The sequence below is a fragment of the Arachis hypogaea genome, chromosome 2 (genome assembly GCF_003086295.3).
Source record: "Arachis hypogaea cultivar Tifrunner chromosome 2, arahy.Tifrunner.gnm2.J5K5, whole genome shotgun sequence".
Classification (NCBI taxonomy): Eukaryota; Viridiplantae; Streptophyta; class Magnoliopsida; order Fabales; family Fabaceae; genus Arachis; species Arachis hypogaea.
In genome coordinates this window covers 21,669,614-21,690,324 of record NC_092037.1, presented here as the reverse complement: position 1 = coordinate 21,690,324, position 20,711 = coordinate 21,669,614, and positions in this window count along the sequence as shown.

Sequence of the window (20,711 nt, the reverse complement as noted above, 5' to 3'; positions counted from 1 at the left end):
TGCATTGCACAGGCCAAATGGCATCCTTCTGTATGCAAATACTCCATATGGGCATGTGAATGCCGTTTTCTCCTGATCCTGGGGATCTACTGCAATTTGATTATAACCTGAATATCCATCCAGGAAGCAGTAGTATTCATGACCTGCTAGTCTTTCTAGCATCTGGTCTATGAATGGTAAAGGAAAATGATCCTTTCTGGTGGCTGTATTGAGTCTTCTGTAATCAATGCACATACGCCACCCTGTAACTGTCCTTGTAGGAACCAGTTCATTTTTTTCATTATGAACCACTGTTATGCCACCCTTCTTAGGGACAACTTGGACAGGGCTTACCCAGGGGCTATCAGAAATAGGATAAATAATCCCAGCCTCTAGTAATTTAGTGACCTCTTTTTGCACCACTTCTTTCATAGCTGGGTTCAGCCGCCTTTGTGGTTGAACCACTGGCTTGGCGTCATCCTCCAACAAGATTTTGTGCATGCATCTGGCTGGGCTGATGCCCTTAAGATCACTAATGGACCACCCAAGAGCTGTCTTGTGCGTCCTTAGCACTTGAATTAGTGCTTCCTCTTCCTGTGGCTCTAAGGTAGAGCTTATAATTACAGGAAAGGTTTCACCTTCTCCCAGAAATGCATATTTCAGGGATGGTGGCAATGGTTTGAGCTCGGGTTTTGGAGGTTTCTCCTCTTCTTGAGGGATTTTCAGAGGTTCTATTATCTTCTCTGATTCCTCCAAATCAGGCTGAACATCTTTAAAGATGTCCTCTAGCTCTGATTCGAGACTCTCAGCCATATTGACCTCTCTTACCAGAGAGTCAATAATATCAACACTCATGCAGTCATTTGGGTTATCTGGATGTTGCATGGCTTTAACAACATTCAACTTGAACTCCTCCTCATTGACTCTCAAGGTCACTTCCCCTTTTTGGACATCAATGAGGGTTCGGCCAGTTGCTAGGAAAGGTCTTCCTAGAATGAGAGTTGCACTCTTGTGCTCCTCCATTTCCAGCACCACAAAGTCAGTAGGAAAGGCAAATGGCCCAACCTTGACAATCATGTCTTCAATCACGCCTGATGGGTATTTAATGGAGCCATCAGCAAGTTGAAGACATATCCTGATTGGTTTGATTTCTTCAGTCAAACCAAGCTTTCTGATAGTAGATGCAGGTATTAGGTTGATACTTGCCCCAAGATCGCATAAAGCTTGCTTGGTACAAACACCTTCTAATGTGCATGGTATCATAAAGCTCCCAGGATCTTTAAGCTTCTCAGGTAAGCTTTTCAGAATGACTGCACTGCATTCTTCAGTGAGGTAAACTTTTTCAGTTTCCCTCCAATCCTTCTTATGACTTAAGATCTCTTTCATGAACTTAGCATAAGAAGGTATTTGCTCAAGTGCTTCTGCAAACGGAATCTTTATTTCAAGAGTCCTGAGATAGTCTGCAAAGCGGGCAAATTGCTTATCCTGTTCCGCTTGGCGGAGTTTTTGAGGATAAGGCATTTTGGCTTTGTATTCCTCAACCTTAGTTGCTGCCGGTTTATTACCTACAGAAGTGGGTTGGGAAGCCTTTTTAGAAGGGTTGTTATCAGCACTTGTATGTGACTGATCACCCACTGGCGTTTGAATACCAGGGGTGGAAGCTGGGGTGGCGTTAAACGCCACCTCCTTGCTTGTCACTGGCGTTTGAACGCCAGAACCATGTTCCTTTTGGGCGTTCAACGCCAGATCCATGCTTGTTTCTGGCGTTGAATGCCAGGAATGAGCATGGTTTGGGCGTTCAGCGCCAGCTTTATCCCTTTCTGGGCTCTGCTTGTCCTCAGAGGGATTTTGAGTAGCTATTTGTTCATTTCCTGTCTTTTTGCTGCTTTGAAGTGAGTTATTTAATGTTTTCCCACTTCTTAATTGAACTGCTTGGCATTCATCTGCTATTTGTTTTGACAGTTGCTTTTCTGTCTGTTTTAATTGCACTTCCATGTTCCTGTTAGCCATTCTTGTTTCCTGTAACATTTCCTTGAATTCGGCTAGCTGCTAAGTTAGAAAGTCTAATTGTTGATTAAATTCATTAGCCTGATCCACCGGACTGAGTTCTGCAGTTACTGTTTTAGCTTCTTCTTTCATGGAAGATTCACTGTTCAGATACAGATGCTGATTTCTGGCAACTGTATCAATAAGCTCTTGAGCTTCTTCAATTGTTTTTCTCATGTGTATAGATCCACCAGCTGAGTGGTCTAGAGAAATCTGAGCTTTTTCTGTAAGCCCATAGTAAAAGATGTCTAATTGCACCCATTCTGAAAACATTTCAGAGGGGCATTTTCTTAGTATCTCTCTGTATCTCTCCCATGCATCATAAAGGGATTCATTATCTCCTTGTTTGAAGCCTTGGATGCTTAGCCTTAGCTGTGTCATCCGTTTGGGAGGGAAATAGTGATTCAGGAATTTTTCTGACAGCTGTTTCCATGTTTTTATGTTGTTCTTAGGCTGGTTGTTTAACCACCTCTTAGCTTGATCTTTTACAGCAAATGGAAACAGTAGTAATCTGTAGACATCCTGATCCACTTCCTTATCATGTACTGTATCAGCAATTTGCAGAAATTGTGCCAGAAACTCTGTAGGTTCTTCATGTGGAAGACCAGAATACTGGCAGTTTTGCTGCACCATGATAATGAGCTGAGGATTCAGCTCAAAGCTACTAACTCCAATGGAGGGTATACAGATACTACTCCCATATGAAGCAGTAGTGGGGTTAGCATATGACCCCAGAGTCCTCTTGGACTGTTCATTCCTACTTGCTTCCATGATGGAATACAAGTTGAGAATTTATATGTTGAGAATTATTTATTTTATAGTAATGGAATAAATAAAAATGGAATAAATAAAAAGGAGTTAAAAATATTTTTTTTTTGAAAAAAAAAATGAAATTAAAATCTAAAAATTTAAAAAAAAAGATTTCGAAAAAGTAGTTGGAAAATATAAAATTTTTTTGAATTTTGAATTTTATGATGAAAGAGAAAAACACACAAAAGACACAAGACTTAAAATTTTTAGATCTAGTGCTCCTTGTTTTCGAAAATTTTTGGAGGGAAACACCAAGGAACACCAAACTTAAAAATTTTAAGATCAAGACACAAGAAAAACTCAAGAACACCTTGAAGATTCACAAGAACACCAAGAACAAAAGGAAGAACACCAAACTTAAAATTTTTAGAAAATCAAAATAAATTTTCGAAAATTATAAAAAGATTAACAATAAAACACCAAACTTAGAGTTTGGCACAAGATTAAATCAAGAAAAATTATTTTTGAAAAAGATTTTCAAAAGTATTGGTGCTCCCTTATCAAGAATATGACCCTTCTATTCTAGCCAAATGGGAATAAATATGACACTTGGTGCAGATGTTCCAATTAGTGCTTTAAAAGGAACACAAGTGAAACAAGAAAAGACACAGAACAAGAAAAATTAAAGATCAACAAGAAAAATAGACAAGAACAACTTGAAGATTAAAGAAAAACAAAGAACACTCACACGAAAATTTCAAAGAAAAATATAAAAGATGCAATTGACACCAAACTTAGAACAAGACACTAAAACTCACGAAAATTAGCAATTAATTAAAAGAAAATAATAAATTTTGAAAAGAAATTTTTGAAAAGAAACTATCCTATCAAAATTTAATGACTCTTTAACAATAAAAATAAGAATAAAAATAAAAATAAATTATTCCTAATCTAAGAAATAAAATAAGCCTTCAATTGTCCAAACTCAATAATCCCCGGCAACGGCGCCAAAAACTTGGTGGACGAAATTGTGATTCTTAATTAATGGCTCTTTGGCATGTGCCAAAGAGAACTAATTTAACTAACTGATTACTTTCTGTTCACAATTCCGTTCAACTAACCAGCAAGTGTACTGGGTCGTCCAAGTAATACCTTACGTGAGTAAGGGTCGAATCCACAGAGATTATTGGTTTGAAGCAATCAATATTTATTTTATTAATCTTAGTCAGGATGTCAATAGGATTATTTGGATTAAAAGTGAAATCACTGGGTTTGATTATAAAAATAAAAGAGGGAACAATGTTACTTTGATTTGCAATACTGGGGAATATGTTGGAGTTTTGGAGATGCTTTGTCCTCTGACTTCTACTCTTCCTTGAAATCCTCTTCTCACACGCAGGTTCCTTCCATGGCAAGCTCTATGTAGGGTGTCACCGTTGTCAGTGGCTACTTCCCATCCTCGCAGTGAAAACTATGCTCACGCACTCTGTCACAGTACGGCTAATCACCGGTTGGTTCCCGCTCCTACTGGAATAGAATCACTCTTTTGCGTCTGTCACTAACGCCCAGCAGGTTAAAGTTTGAAGCACGTCACAGTCATTCAATCCCGGAATCCTACTCAGAATACCACAGACAAGGTTTAGACTTTCCGGATTCTCATGAATGCTGCCATCAATCCGGCTTATACCACGAAGATTCTGTTGGGGAATCTAAGAGATATTCATTCAATCTGATGTAGAACGGAGGTGGTTGTCAGACACACGTTCATGGATTGAGGAAGGTGATGAGTGTCACGGATCATCACCTTCTCCACAGTTAAGCGCGAATAAACATCTTAGATAAGAACAAGAGTGTTCGAATGGAAAACAAAGGAATTGTATTAAATCATCGAGACGCTGCAGAGCTCCTCACCCCCAACAATGGAGTTTAGAGACTCATGCCGTCAAAAGTATGTAATTCAGATCTGAAAGTGTCATGAGGTACAAGAAATGTCTGTAAAAGTTGTTTAAATAGTAAACTAGTACCCTAGGTTTACAGAAAATGAATAACTAAGATAATTGGTGCAGAAATCCACTTCTGGGGCCCACTTGGTGTGTGCTGGGGCTGAGATTAAAGCTTTCCACGTGTAAAGGCTTTTCTTGGCGTCAAACTTTAGGTTATGACGTGTTTTGGGCGTTCAACTCCGGATCATGACGTTTTTCTGGCGTTTAACTCCAGACAGCAGCATGTACTTGGCGTTCAACGCCAAGTTACGTCGTCTATCCCCGCTCAAAGTATGGACTATTATATATTGCTGGAAAGCCCTGGATGTTTACTTTCCAACGCCGTTGAGAGCGCGCCAATTGGACTCTTGTAGCTCCAGAAAATCCATTTCGAGTGAAGGGAGGTCAGGATCCAACAGCATCAGCAGTCCTTTTTCAGCCTAAGTCAGATTTTTGCTCAGCTCCCTCAATTTCAGCCAGAAAATACCTGAAATCACAGAAAAACACACAAACTCATAGTAAAGTCCAGAAATATGATTTTTGCCTAAAAACTAATAATATTCTACTAAAAATTAACTGAAACATGCTAAAATCTACATGAAATTACCCCCAAAAAGCGTATAAAATATCCGCTCATCAGGACACAAATTGAAAATATAAGCTATCCTCTCATGAAGATTTGTCTTTACCACTAACCCTTCATAAGCAAGTTTCCATAGAAAGGCCTTGATTCTTGGTTGACATCGAACCCCCTAAATGCACCTCCATAGTTGTCTTCATCTGAATCTGATGTGAAGAGCTTCAATTGGTTTATGAACAAAATTGTAAGCTACTTTATATTCCGTTCTAACATTGTAATGATCTGAATCATGCTTTAACTAAGTGACTAAATCTTCACCTTCTTCAATTTTTATTTGGCACATTTGTTGTGCTATGTTAGGTCTGAACACACTATGAATGAGCGGTGTATTCCAACCCCTATCTCATTGAACAATTATCTTAACCAAATCAAATTTTCATCACTGCAGTCTCCTTCCTATAATCGGAATGGAGATAAGTTACTAAATCATGGGTCTTCTTTGAATTTTACTATACCCTATATTGTAACTTTCCATTTGGTACCTTGTTCCAAGACTTTTCTGCCTTCCAGTAAGCTTTGCTAGGCCCAAGATGGTCTCAAACCCATTTTTGCTTCCAAAAAAAGGTAGGTCTAAAATATTTGCTTTTGAAGACTTTATAAAACAGAAAATTTAGTTTAGTCATTAGTCTCCACCCGTGTTTTTCTAACATAAACAGATTAAACGCTTTTAGATTTTTAAACCTCATACATCCCTCCTCTTTAGTTTTACCCATTGTATCCCAACTGATCCTGTAAGACCCTAAATTTTTAGAAATTAAACAATAAATTAATTATGATTTATTTTATTTATTCAAGATATTAATTTCAGAAAAAATTTATATTAATTAGATATTTTCTTATTATTGATTTGAAAGGTTGAGTAATTGAAAAACAATAATAATGCGGATTATATATATATATGGTTTAATTTGAATAATTAGTTTTTGAACTCTATATTATAATTTTAAAAGAAAATAATTTGATTAACTCTAATTATTGAATTAGAGTGTTTATTTGAAAATAAATTAAGTTCATAATTAAATAAGTATTTTTATAAATATTAGTATTAGATTAAAATTAGTTTTCAATTACTCTATTACCCTAATTTTATAAAAAATACTAAATTATCTAAAATTCCCAATTTCATACACGAAACCCTAATCCCCAAATTGAAACCTTAACCCCTTCTACCCAATCCATACATAAGTAAACCCCCTCCACTACTTGTTCAATCTTCAATTAGCCACGTCCAGCCTTCCATCACCACCACACCGCTTCCCTTTCTTTCAAAATGTTAACACCCAGCAACAGAAATACAAAGAAAGAAAGAAAAGAGAGAGAGAGAGAGAGATCCGAGGGTGAGGGAAGCGGAGGAAGGAGAAGGCTGCTGCGCCGGCGTCACCCCTTACTGCTGTTCAGCTTCCTTCTACTCACGTCTGGTCCGCTATAGGGGAAGCCGTTCGCGCTGTGTCTATCGAATTGGGCTTGTCACTGCCGCTGCTGTCGAGCCGCCATCGATGCAAGGAACCGCACACGAGAGATGGAGGATTCGTCGAGGGAGAAGAGGTAGCGTAGAGGAGGGAAGCATTGCTGCCTGCGCCGCCGCCTTGCCTCCGTCGCCGCTAGAGCTTCATTGTCGCCGCCGCGGTTGTCACGGTGTGCGGGCTTCACGAAGAGAGAGAGACGAATACGAAGGACTAAGGTAGGAGCGAGGCCTTGTTCCGCGCCGCCATGCCTTCACGCCGTCAAACCACCACCGCCACTGCTAGGGTTTGACTTCGTCATGTCATGCTACCACCGGAGTTAGCCGCTATTAGAGCTGTTGTTCTGCCATCGTCAAACTTGAAAGAGGACGTCATTGCTATTATTGTCGGTAGCACTATTACTGTTCTGGTTCTGGTATATTCTTTTATTTAATTCTGTTCCATTTACACACTTCAATTTGTCACTACCATGCTTGTGAACGATTTGATTTAGTATATTCCTTGTCCTAAATTTCCAGAGTTGTATTTGCTCTTGATTTCTATTCAATTTGAATCTTTTTGTCCTGGTGCAGCCATCGTCGCTGCCTTAGAAAATTGACACTACTGCTGTTTTGGTTATGTTGGAATGCACGCTTCTGCAAATTTAGAACAAAAGAGGGTTTGTCATGTTTAATTTCTGAGTTTGACTAGTTGAGGTAGGAGATTTATTTTAAAAATAATCGTTTAAATTTATGAATGCCATTGAAGTCTAGTGAGTAATTGCAAATAATTTATAAATATCTTACGTAATTAATTGATGAATTGGTTGAGTTGTGGCTGGGAAAAGTGATTAAATTAGTGTTCTTGTTAAATTGAAAGATGATGAGTTAGTTATTGAAGAAATTGTTGTATTGATAATTGTTGAATGGAGTTGGATTTGAGATTAGTTTGGGAAGTTAGCAATCTGAGGGAGCCCGTTTGGGTGGTAAAGTCCAATTTTAAGGGAAGATGCTGTCCAAATTTTTGTAAAAAGTATACGAAAAAGTGTTTTGTTTTGAAAACCTGATTTAAATATGTATTTACATTAAGAAGGAACTTTATATTAAAAATCTGATTTACAGGCTTATTTTGAGAAATAATTTTGAAATTGAACCTGGTTAGTTTTCAGATTTATAAAATGATTTGGCATTGGATTTGGATTGTCAGATTTATCAGGAATGATCTTTGAGGATCGAAAATGATTTGGTTAGGACCCTTGAAGGGTGGCAAAGTCCGAATTTTGGAGGAAATACTGTAGAAATTTTTATAAAACTTCGAGGCTTTGCTTAAAGCGTTAATCAAAAGAGAACCTGATTTAAAACTCATTCTATTTGGCTTTCAATTTATCAAAAAAAGAGTTATGTTTTAAGTTTATTCTATTGAGAAAAGTTTCTTGTTTAAGTAATAACTTGAGTCCAATTTATTAAGGAAAGGAATTTTTATTAAACGTTAAAGAAGTTTGGCTGCCTAGAAACTAATGTTTTGAGGTATGATAAGTGAAGGAACATGTGGTGATACGGAGGTGTGAATAATAATATTGTGATGCGGAGGTGATGCAAGTGGAAACTGTCTCTCAACAAATTTCCTTCGGCAAGTGTACTGAATTTGTTGTCAAGTAAAAACTCATAATAGAGTGAGGTCGAATCCCACAGGGATTGATTGATCAAGCAACTTTAATTAGAAGAAAGTTCTAGTTGAGCGAATTCAGAATTTGAGTTGAGATTTGCAGAAATTAAAATGGCGGGAAGGTAAATAACAGAAAAAGTAAATGCTAGAATTAAAGTGCTGAAAGTAAATGACTGAAAGTAAATTGCAGAATTGTAAATGGGAATGGGGTGTTTGCTGATGAAAGTAAATGCAGAAATTAAAGAGAATGGGTAAGATCAGAATTAGGGAGTTCATTGGGTACAGGAGATGTTGTGATTCTCCGGATCAAGTTCATTTTCATCTCTTCCTCAATCAATGCACTCATTGATCTCCTTGGTAATCTTAATTGATTGAATTACAATTTCTTGCAATTAAATCTCTCAAATCTTGATCAATAGCCAATTCCTTGGTCAATTGCTCATGAGAAGAGATGAAGTGTGGTCACTGATTATACCACATGCATTTCCCAAATCAAGTATTGAGAGGATTATAGTCACATATCCATCCAAACCCAATTTGGTCAAGCATGAGAAAGCATTTCTAGCTTGATCTCTTCATTCCTCTTTCAAGGTTCAGAAGAGATCCACGTTTGAATAGCTCCTTTTCCAAGATAACTACTCAATGGGATGAAGATCGAAAGCTTTCAAGTAAAATCAAGAGAAAAGGTAGAAGAAGAAGAATGAAAATTAGTATTGATCCATCAACTTACAACAGAGCTCCCTAACCCAATGAAAGGGGTTTAGTTGTTCATAGCTCTAGAAAATGAAAACAAAGATGGAGAATACATCATGGAACTAGAAGAGCAGAGTAAAAATACAGAGAGTAGTGCTATTTTCCCAAAACTTTTCGGACTCCCAATAATTCAAAGCTACTCCTATATATACTACTCTTCTCAGCTTCTAGTTGGTTCTTCAAGTCTTGGGCCTTTAGATCTTGAGTTTGAAGCAGTTCTCTTCTTCATTGGGCTTGGGTTTACTTGCAGAGAGAAAGTGTGAAGTGGGCAGAGACTTTAGCTCAGGACGTTAGGAGTGTTAACGTTTTAGTGAAAGAATGAGTTCGAGAACGTTAGTGACACTCAACATTGTCACTAACGTTCCAATGTACCCCTTTGCCTCACGTTAGATCCCACGTTAACTAGGTTAACGTGGCTTCTAACGTGGCATGGCCATTCTTAGCCATCCCCAACGTTAGTGACAATGTTGAGTGTCACTAACGTTGGCTCATCTTTCACTCATCATCGTTAGCCTTCCACGTTAACTGAGTTAACGTGGAAGTTAACGTGGCTCCTTGGGGTTTTGTGGTTGCTTCCAATGTTAGTGACAATGTTGGGTGTCACTAACGTTGTCGACCACCCTTGCCTCTTACGGTAGCTCCCACGTTAACCAAGTTAACGTTGGAGTTAACGTGGTACATTGCACCTTAGGCCAACGTTAATGACAATGTTGAGTGTCACTAACGTTGGCTTCCTTCCCCTTTTAACGTTAGAGGCCACGTTAACTAAGTTAACGTGGACTCTAACGTAGCCACTTATGATCATTGGCCAACATTAGTGATAATGTTAAGTGTCACTAACGTTGGCTCAAAGTCCTTTCTTCACGTTAGAGTTCACGTTAACTTAGTTAACGTGACTCTTAACGTGGGTAATGATGGTTTCGAGAGCGTTATTGGCAATCACTTTTCTCATTAACTTTGCAAGTTACCTCCCATTCCACATTAGTGGTAACGTTAATTAGATTAACGTGACTGCTAAGTGGGTCTTCCTTTTTTTCTTTGGTCTTGAAATCAAGCAATAGAGTGCATCAAAGTTCTAGTCCAAGTCATGGGTAATGCAACATACAATTTGTTACTAAACTCATGAAAAATCCTCATGAAATCATGTAAAATTTACAATGTATGCTTGAATCAAGGTGTAAGTGAATATCTACCCAAAATTAGCTTATTTCCTAAAGAAATGCCTGAAACTACCTTAAAAACAGTAAAGAAAAGGTCAGTGAAACTGGCCAAGATGCCCTGGCATCACAACACCAAACTTAAAGCTTGCTTGTCCCTAAGCAAGTACTGGAACAAGAGAATGATAAATGGAATGCCAAGAGAAATGAGTCATTCTTGTGGAAGTCATGTCACTGATTTTATGGTGGTTTCATGCATAGCAACTTAGGTTCATTCCATTCCTGGCTTTCAGACCTTTATCATGTCTTAAAACACTGACTCTGCTTACATCCCATGAGACTTTTATTGATCCTTTTATTGGCATTCCAGGGCTTATTTGTGTTCTTCAAGCTAAGTGCTCTGTAAGGGGGCAACTCTTTAAGATAAGCTTTCAGCCAACACTCCCAAACCAGTTGGTTCAAGGTGCTAGGTGTTGAAACACCCCTACGGTCTTACTTCCTCAAGTCTCTCCCCCATACATACACACCACAGGCACATGGTTTGTTTATTTTCTTTTCTTGAGACCTTGGTGTCCAGCACCTCTTTGGGTTACTAAATGCTCTGTAGTGAGGGTTACTCTTGATAGTGGACTTTCAGCTGATAATCCCGAGTTAGTTAACCCAAGTTACCAAGTGATAAGGCACCCCTAAGAGCTTATTCATCCAAGTAAATCCCTCACACAGGAACACCACAGACACATGCCTTAAGATTAAAACCATTGGTGCCTAGCCATATTGCTTACTCTTTTTCTTTTGTTTTTCACTTAAAGTGTTCTTTCCCTTTCTCTTATTAGGATCTTGTTATTTACTTAGTCTCATGGGTATATTCAAAGTATAGTATTCAGGCCCGATAGTTGTCATCCCCACCTTATGGTTGAACCAACTTAGCTAACTTATGACTACACCAAAGACTCATGAATGCACTTCCATATTATGAACTCCACTCTGGTCTATTTAAAACACAATCATTCTCTTTTTCATTTGATTTAAAAGACAAGCATACAATAAGTAATGGTATGATGCAGTAACACTTAAACCAGAAATTATAGACCTAAGCAATAAAACTTAAAATGCAATATTGAAAAGGTTCAAACTAACATGGAAGCATGTTCTATTTCATACAAGATCTTCCTTATTTAAAGCATAGAAAAAGATGGAGTAAAGAAGGAACTCCACCACCTTTTACTCTTGTGGCCGTCCATGCTCTTTTCCTTGCTTGTCCTCCTTGTGTCCTCTTGCATTTCCTCGCCTCCGCACCAATCTTGCTTGCTTCCAATCCTCAAGTGCCTTCCTCACTGATTCATGACTCTCTTCCACCCTTTGTCTCTCTTCTCGTGCTAACTCATCCTTCACTTCTTCATACCTTGTGATTCCTGGGTGCAATATAGGCAGCTGTCCTACTAGATATCCGAGCCTGGCTTGAGTGTTTATGTGATACCCTGTCTCGCTCATGTAAACTCCTTCTGCAAATGCCCTTTGCTCGTCTAGTAGTTCTGTGTGTTCTATTTGTCTTCGATGCATCTCATGTATGTGTGCCCCTTGATGTGCTTGGATGTTGATTAGCCTCTGGATGGACTCTTGTTGCTTATTTTGCCTTTGTTCCATCCTGTTGAATGTTTCTTCCCATTGTTGCCCTTGACTTAGTTGTTGTTCCATCATTTGCCTTTGCCACTCACCTTGCTGAGTCATCCACCTTGAGAGTGCTTCTTCTTGCTGCCCCATCATCTGTAGTTGAAGCTCTTTCTGTGCTCCTTGGCTTTCCAAATACTGTCTAGATAAGCCATCAATGGCTTCCTGCAATGGGTGCATATCCAAGGTATGTGGTGCTTGCCCCTCTGCTACTTGTCCTTCCACTACTTGAGGGGCTGTCCTCTTCCTTTGCTTCTGTTGAGGCAGGGGGATGCGGCAGCATTCATCCTTCGGACCGTTATTAGAATGCCTTCCTTTATCAACACGGGATCCTCATCTTCAAAACTACCCCAGCTTTCTTGCATATTCGGTAAATAGTGCTGGGGTAACCTAACGTTCCTCTTGAGTCACTTTTCTCTGCCATCTATCTAATGCCTTCAGCTATGAGTTCATGAACCTTGATTTCTCCTCCCTTCAGTATACAGTGCACCATTATTGCTCTCTTGAGATTCACCTCCGAGTTGTTTGCAGTTGGGAGGATAGACCTCCTTACTAGCTCAAACCACCCCTTGGCTTCAGGAGTGAGATCTGTTCTCTTGATGAACTTTGGTTTCTTTCCCGCAGACCTTTCCCAGTCAGCTCCGGGTACACAAATGTCTCGCAAAATCTGGTCATAATTGGGGTTGTTGTCCAATCTTGAGTGATAACTTTCTTCTTCAAACGGTATAGACCGTAGCTTAAGTGCCCTCATGACACTCATGGGACCAAAATCCACCATCTTTCCTCTCACAAAGCTTGTATATGACTCATCTTTCTTATCATATCGGACCACATTTGCATAAAATTCTCTTATGAGGTTTGCATTCACCTTAATGACTGGATCAGTGAGGAGCTCCCATCTTCTCTTTTCTACTTTCTCGGTGATTTCTGGACACTCAATTTTCTTCACTTGAAATCCCAGCTCATAAATGATTTCCTTGTCAACCATCCACCCGTATTGCAATGCATGATACAAGCTTCTAAATCTCTTTTCATCATATGGGTGTTGCTCCATGGGTTCTTTTCCCTTCCTGCGTTTAGAACTTGAAGAAGCCATAAACTTGGGTTGCTGTTTTTGGAGGGGGTTGGAGGATACGGATAGATGAAAAGTGGGTTGGCTAGGACAAAGTATGATGAAGGGTTTTAGCAAGCCGAAAGTGTGAAGTGTGAGAGTGGGGGTTTGAATGTGAGGAGTGACCATGCACTAAGGTTCCCTTATATAGGAAGATCATGAGAGAACGGAAGGTGTGGATTGCAAGAATGGTTGCTTGATGGACGGTTGGGGTTGTGCATGAAGGAAGGACAAGGATCATCACTTCATGAGAGTGAATGGTTCGGTCTTTAAGGGTCTCCTTTCTTCAATGTTGCATGGCAACGTTTCCCCATGCGTTCCTTCTTGAGACAAGTGTGTATTTCTCTTCATGAAGTGGCCGAATCCCCCCCCCCCCATTTAATTGTCCAATCAATCCTCATCAATGCTCCTTTTCTTTTCCCTATAAAGATAAAATAAGAAAAGTAAGAAAAGATATCAAAATGACAATTTGAACTTTACGGCTAGAATTAAAATAAGAAAAGATTAGATTGTTTATTTATGAATTCCAACTATCTAACTAACTGTGGGTCCTTATATGCATATTGGTGGCACCATGGGGTGACACCAAACTTAGTTTGAAGCACTGTGATAAAAAGTTTTGTTCAAAGCTCCCAAGACTAGCATGCACCTTGGTTTGCTTTGAACACCAAACTTGTTCCTCACTATATACTGCACAATAAGGATTCACCAAGTGTTTGTGAAGTTTGGGTTGGACTTCATAATCATTGACTTATTTACTTTTCTAAAAGCATATAAAACATGGGTTGCCTCCCATGAAGCGCTTCTTTAGCGTCACTAGCTTGACGTTTCTCCCTCATCAGAGTGGTTGGTAATGCTTGAAGTCTTTCCCTCTTGCTGTGGACTTGTATCCATTGGTTGTATCAATGATCTCGACATGTTCCAAGGAAAGAACTCTGTTGATAGTGAAGAATTTAGGTAACTGAGATGGTACTGTGGAGAGATTAGGGGGAATATCTAGGAAGTAAGCTGAGATCACTCTATCCCCTGGAGAGAAGTCTTCCGTAGGGATCTTTTTGTTCCTCCACTTCCTTGGTACCTTCTTCCTTGTGTCTTTTGACATTGCCTTGCTCTTGATTACTCCTTCCTCTAAGGTGGTTTAGGTTCCTCTAGTTTTTCCTTGAGCTGTGACAACTGCTTGTTTCCTTGTTTCTCACGCATGAGTTTCCCTAGATGGGTTGGGTGTGCTTCTTCCTCCTTCAACATCTCATTGTGATCTTTGCTTGGTTCCTTGTGCTCTTGGTCTGCTTCTTGTGAGAGTTTGAAGACATTAAAGCTAAGTCGTTCATCATGGATCCTCAATATTAGCTCCCCTTGCTCCACATCTATGAGTGCTCTGGCTGTAGCTAGGAATGGTCTTCCCAATATGATTGGGTGAGTGTAACTCTCTTCCATGTCCAGAATGACAAAGTCTGTTGGGAGAAAGTATTTCCCAACTTTTAGCAACACATTCTCCACCACTCCTATTGCTTGCTTTTGAGTCTTGTCAGCCAGTCTGATGACCACATCTGTGGGCATTATCTCATTGATATGCAGCTTCTTTACCAAGGATAATGGCAGTAAGTTGATGCTTGCCCCCAAATCACAGAGTGCTCTATCGAACATTGTTTCTCCTATGGCACAGGGGATGTGAAAACTCCCTGGGTCTTTTCTTTTTGCAGGCAACTTAGGTTGAATAAGGGCACTACATTCCTTGTTCAACACTATAGTCTGGCCTCCTTTGAGTGAGCTTTTCCTGGAAAGAAGTTCCCTCATATACTTGATGAATGCAGGTATTTGTTGGATGGCCCTGATGAATGGTATGTTCACATGCAGAGATGCAAACAAGTCTAGGAACCTTGAGTATATTCTCTTCCCCACAGCACCATTAAGCAGTTAGGGAAATGGTGCATAGAGCTTAAGCAACTCTTGTTGTGAGATTTCTGGTTCTTGGTGATCTCTATCCTCCTCTTCTGTTGAGTTGGCTTCAGGCTATTTGGAGAGTTTGCCTTGCTTGTCTTCAGCCTCTTGATCACTTGTAGTGACCATTTTACAATCTTCCCATCTTACTTTCTTTGCTTCTCCTCTTGGGTTTTTCTCCGTGTCACTTGGGAAGCTATCAGTAGGTTTGGGAATCTTCTGAGCTAAGCATCCCACTTGGAATTCCAGCTTCTTGATGGTCTCTCCCTGGTTCTTAATATTGGCTCGCACCTCCTCTTTGAACACCTTGTTTTCTTGAATCTCTTGGCATATTCCTTCAAGTAAGGCTTCAAGCTTAGAGAGTCTGTCATCAATTGATGGTAGATTGGGATTAGAGGTGGAAGGATGAGAGGTGTTATTGTGGTTTTGATATGGGTGTGGAGAAGTGTTGTTGTGGGGGTGTTGATAAGTCCTCTGTGTGAATTGTTGATGAGCTGCATTGTTGTTGGAGTTGTAACGTCTCTGGTCTTGGCTTTGATCTTGCTGATTCCCCCACCCAAAGTTTGGGTGGTTCTTCCATCCAGGGTTGTATGTCTTGGAATATGGATCATGGTTCTTTCTAGGTGAATTCCCAATGTAGTTGGCTTGCTCAAGGTTACTGATGAGCGGATAATTTGTACGCTTTTTGGCATTGTTTTTAGTATGTTTTTAGTATGATCTAGTTAGTTTTTAGTATATTTTTATTAGTTTTTAGTTAAAATTCACTTTTCTGGACTTTACTATGAGTTTGTGTGTTTTTCTGTGATTTCAGGTATTTTCTGGCTGAAATTGAGGGACCTGAGCAAAAATCTGATTCAGAGACTAAAAAGGACTGCAGATGCTGTTGGATTCTGACCTCCCTGCACTCGAAGTGGATTTTCTGGAGCTACAGAAGCCCATTGGCGCGCTCTTAACGGCGTTGGAAAGTAGACATCCTGGGCTTTCCAGCAATATATGATAGTCCATACTTTGCCCAAGATTTGATGGCCCAAACCGGCGTTCAAAGTCACCTTCAGAATTCCCAGCGTTAAACGCCGGAACTGGCACAAGAATGGGAGTTAAACGCCCAAACTGGTACCAAAGCTGGCGTTTAACTCCAAAAAGAGTCTCTACACGAAAATGCTTCAATGCTCAGCCCAAGCACACACCAAGTGGGCCCGGAAGTGGATTTTTATGTCATTTACTCATATCTGTAAACCCTAGGCTACTAGTTCTCTATATATAGGACCTTTTTACTATTGTATTTTGATCTTTGGATCATTTTTCGATCTTAGGATCATCTTTGGACATCTAGTTCTTAGATCAGATTTTGGTTCTTCTAGTTCCCTCTCTGGGGCCGAGGCCAATGATCACACTATCACTTATGTATTTTCAACGGTGGAGTTTCTACACACCATAGATTAAGGTGTGGAGCTCTGCTGTACCTCGAGTATTAATGCGATTACTATTGTTCTTCTATTCAATTCTGCTTGTTCTTGTTCTAAGATATCACTTGTTCTTCAACTTGATGAATGTGATGATCCGTGACACTCATCATCATTCTCACCTATGATCGTGTGCCTGACAACCACCTCCGTTCTACCTTAGATTGGGTGAATATCTATTGGATTCCTGATACATGATGCATGGTTGATCGTCTGACAACCGAGCGCTCGCCTGACAACCGAGCCAGCCATTCCGTGAGATCAGAGTCTTCGTGGTATAGGCTAGAACTGATGGCGGCATTCAAGAGAATCCGGAAGGTCTAACCTTGTCTGTGGTATTCTGAGTAGGATTCAATGACTGAATGACTGTGACGTGCTTCAAACTCCTGAGGGCGGGGCGTTAGTGACAGACGCAAAAGAATCACTGGATTCTATTCCGGCCTGATCGAGAACCGACAGATGGATAGCCGTGCCGTGACAGGGTGCGTTGAACATTTCCACTGAGAGGATGGGAGGTAGCCACTGACAACGGTGAAACCCTTGCTTAAGCTTGCCATGGAAAGGAGTAAGAAGGATTGGATGAAGACAGTAGGAAAGCAGAGAGACGGAAGGGACCAGCATCTTCATACTCTTATCTGAAATTCCTACCAATGAATTACATAAGTATCTCTATCTTTATCTTTATGTTTTATTCGTATATCACCATACCCATTTGAGTTTGCCTGACTAAGATTTACAAGGTGACCATAGCTTGCTTCATACCAACAATCTCTGTGGGATCGACCCTTACTCGCGTAAGGTTTATTACTTGGACGACCCAGTACACTTGCTGGTTAGTTGTGCGAAGTTGTGTTTATGCCATGGTATTGAACACCAAGTTTTTGGATTCATTACCGGGGATTATTTGATTTGTGAAAAGTATTGATCACAATTTCGCGCTACCAGTTACCCTCTGCTTCTTCTTCAATGCCTTCTTGGGTTGTTGAGGAGGTGGTGATTGCTGCCACTTGGTTCCTCTCCATCTTCTTGGTGAGGTCAGCTAGCTGCTTGGTAATGAGCTTGTTCTGAGCCAGCAGAGCATCTACATTGTTTAGCTCTATTACTCCTCTAGTGTTCCCTCTTTCGGAAGCATAGAAGTAGTCATTCTTAGCTACAGTCTCAATTACATCTATGGCTTCTTCAATGGTCTTCTTCTTGTTCAATGATCCTCCAGAGGAATGGTCTACTGCCTTCTTTGATTCATATGACAAGCCTTCATAGAAGATGTGCAACTGCACCCATTCATTGAACATATTTGGTGGACACCTCCTTGTTAGGTCTTTGAACCTTTCCCAAGCTTCATAAAGTGTCTCCCCATCTTGCTGCCTAAACGTCTGCACTTCAGTTCTCAGCCTATTAATCCTTTGAGGGGGGTAAAACCTTGCCAAAAACTTATTCACTACCTCCTCCCAATTTGTCAGGCTTTCTTTTGGGAAGGATTCAAGCCATTTGGATGCCTTGTCCCTGAGTGAAAAAGGGAACAAGAGCAGCCTATAGACATCCGGGTGGACTCCATTGGACTTCACTGTGTCACAAATCCTCAAGAAGATGGTCAAGTGTTGATTCGGTTCTTCTTGAGCACCTCCTCCAAATGAGCAATTATTCTGCACAAGAGTGATGAGCTGAGGTTTTAGCTCAAAATTGTTGGCATGTATGGTGGGCTTCTGAATGCTACTCCCACAGTTGCCTGGGTTTGGATTAATGTAAGAGCTTAACACTCTTCTATCCTCCCCAGCATGATTTCCTCTACCTCCTCCACCATGGTTATTATCCTCTTCTTCATGTTGGTTTTCCATGTTGCCTTCCATGTTTAGTTCAAAGTGTTCCTCTTCCTCTTCAGCACCGATTGCACGTTTTCCTCTTGCTTCCCTCCTTAATCTAAGGAGGGTCCTCTCTGGTTCAGAATCGAAGGAAGTTGAAGCCCCGCTTCTTCTCCCTATCATACAACCAACAAGTACAAGCAAGTAACAATATGTGCAGATAGTATTGCTGTCAGAATTACTATTAGTTGTCAGCGATGTAATATATCAAACAGTTAGTGGGTTAGCAAACTGAATGGTAAATAACAAAGAAAACGAAAGAGTAGAGGGGGAAGGATGAGAAGTTAACTAAGACAGAAAGTAAATTACTCAAACAGAAAATTAAATCAACAAAACAAAAATGCTCAATCTAGTGATCTCCTAATTTAAACATTGTTGATGCACAATCGATCCCCGGCAACGGCGCCATAAACTTGATGCAAGTGGAAACTGTCTCTCAACAAATTTCCTTTGGCAAGTGTACCGAATTTGTCGTCAAGTAAAAACTCACAATAGAGTGAGGTCGAATCCCACAGGGATTGATTGATCAAGCAACTTTAATTAGAAGAAAGTTCTAGTTGAGCGAATTCAGAATTTGGGTTGAGATTTGTAGAAATTAAAATGGCGGGAAGGTAAATAACAGAAAAAGAAAATGCTAGAATTAAAGTGCTGAAAGTAAATGACTGAAAGTAAATTGCAGAATTGTAAATGGGAACGGGATGTTTGCTCATGAAAGTAAATGCAGAAATTAAAGAGAATGGGTAAGATCAGAATTGGGGAGTTCATTGGGCACAGGAGATGTTGCAATTCTCCGGATCAAGTTCATTTTCATCTCTTCCTCAATCAATGCACTCATTGATCTCCTTGGCAATCTTAATTGATTGAATTACAATTTCTTACAATTTAATCTCTCAAATCTTGATCAATAGCCAATTCCTTGGTCAATTGCTCATGAGAAAAGATGAAGTGTGGTCACTGATTATACCACATGCATTTCCCAAATCAAGTATTGAGAGGATTATAGTCACATATCCATCCAAACCCAATTTGGTCCAGCATGAGAAAGCATTTCTAGCTTGATCTCTTCATTCCTCTTTCAAGGTTCAGAAGAGATCCAAGTTTGAATAGCTCCTTTTCCAAGATAACTACTCAATAGGATGAAGATCGAAAGCTTTCAAGTAAAATCAAGAGAAAAGATAGAAGAAGAAGAATGAAAATTAGTATTGATCCATCAACTTACAACAGAGTCCCCTAACCCAATGAAAGGGGTTTAGTTGTTCATAGCTCTAGAAAATGAAAACAAAGATGGAGAATACATCATGGAACTAGAAGAGCAAAGTAAAAATACAGAGAGTAGTGCTATTTTCCCAAAACTTTTCCGACTTCCAATAATTTAAAGCTACACTTATATATACTACTCTTCTCAGCTTCTAGTTGGTTCTTCAAGTCTTGGGCCTTTAGATCTTGAGTTTGAAGCAGTTCTCTTCTTCATTTGGGCTTGGGTTTACTTGCAGAGAGAAAGTGTGAAGTGGGCAGAGACTTTAGCTCAGGACGTTAGGGGTGTTAACGTTTTAGTGAAAGAATGAGTTCGAGAACGTTAGTGACACTCAACATTGTCACTAACGTTCCAATGTACCCCTTTGCCTCATGTTAGATCCCACGTTAACTAGGTTAACATGGCTTTTAACGTGGCCTTGCCATCCTTCGAGAATGTTAGTGACACTCAACATTGTCACTAGCGTTCCAATGTGCCCCTATGTCTCACGTTAGAGTCCATGTTAACTAGGTTAACGTGGCTTCTAACGTGGCCATTCTTAGCCATCCCCAACGTTAGTGACAATGTTGAGTGTCACTAACGTTGGCTCATCTTTAACTCATCATCGTTAGCCTTCCACGTTAACTAAGTTAACATGGAAGTTAACGTGGCTCCTTGGGGTTTTGTGGTTGCTTCCAACGTTAGTGACAATGTTGGGTGTCACTAACGTTGTCGACCACCCTTGCCTCTTACGTTAGAACGTGGTACATTGCACCTTAGGCCAACGTTACTGACAATGTTGAGTGTCACTAACGTTGGCTTCCTTCCCCCTTTTAACGTTAGAGGCCACGTTAACTAAGTTAACGTGGACTCTAACGTAGCCACTTATGATCATTGGCCAACGTTAGTGATAATGTTAAGTGTCACTAATGTTGGCTCAAAGTCCCTTCTTCACGTTAGAGTTCACGTTAACTTAGTTAACGTGACTCTTAACGTGGGTAATGATGGCTTCGAGAGCGTTATT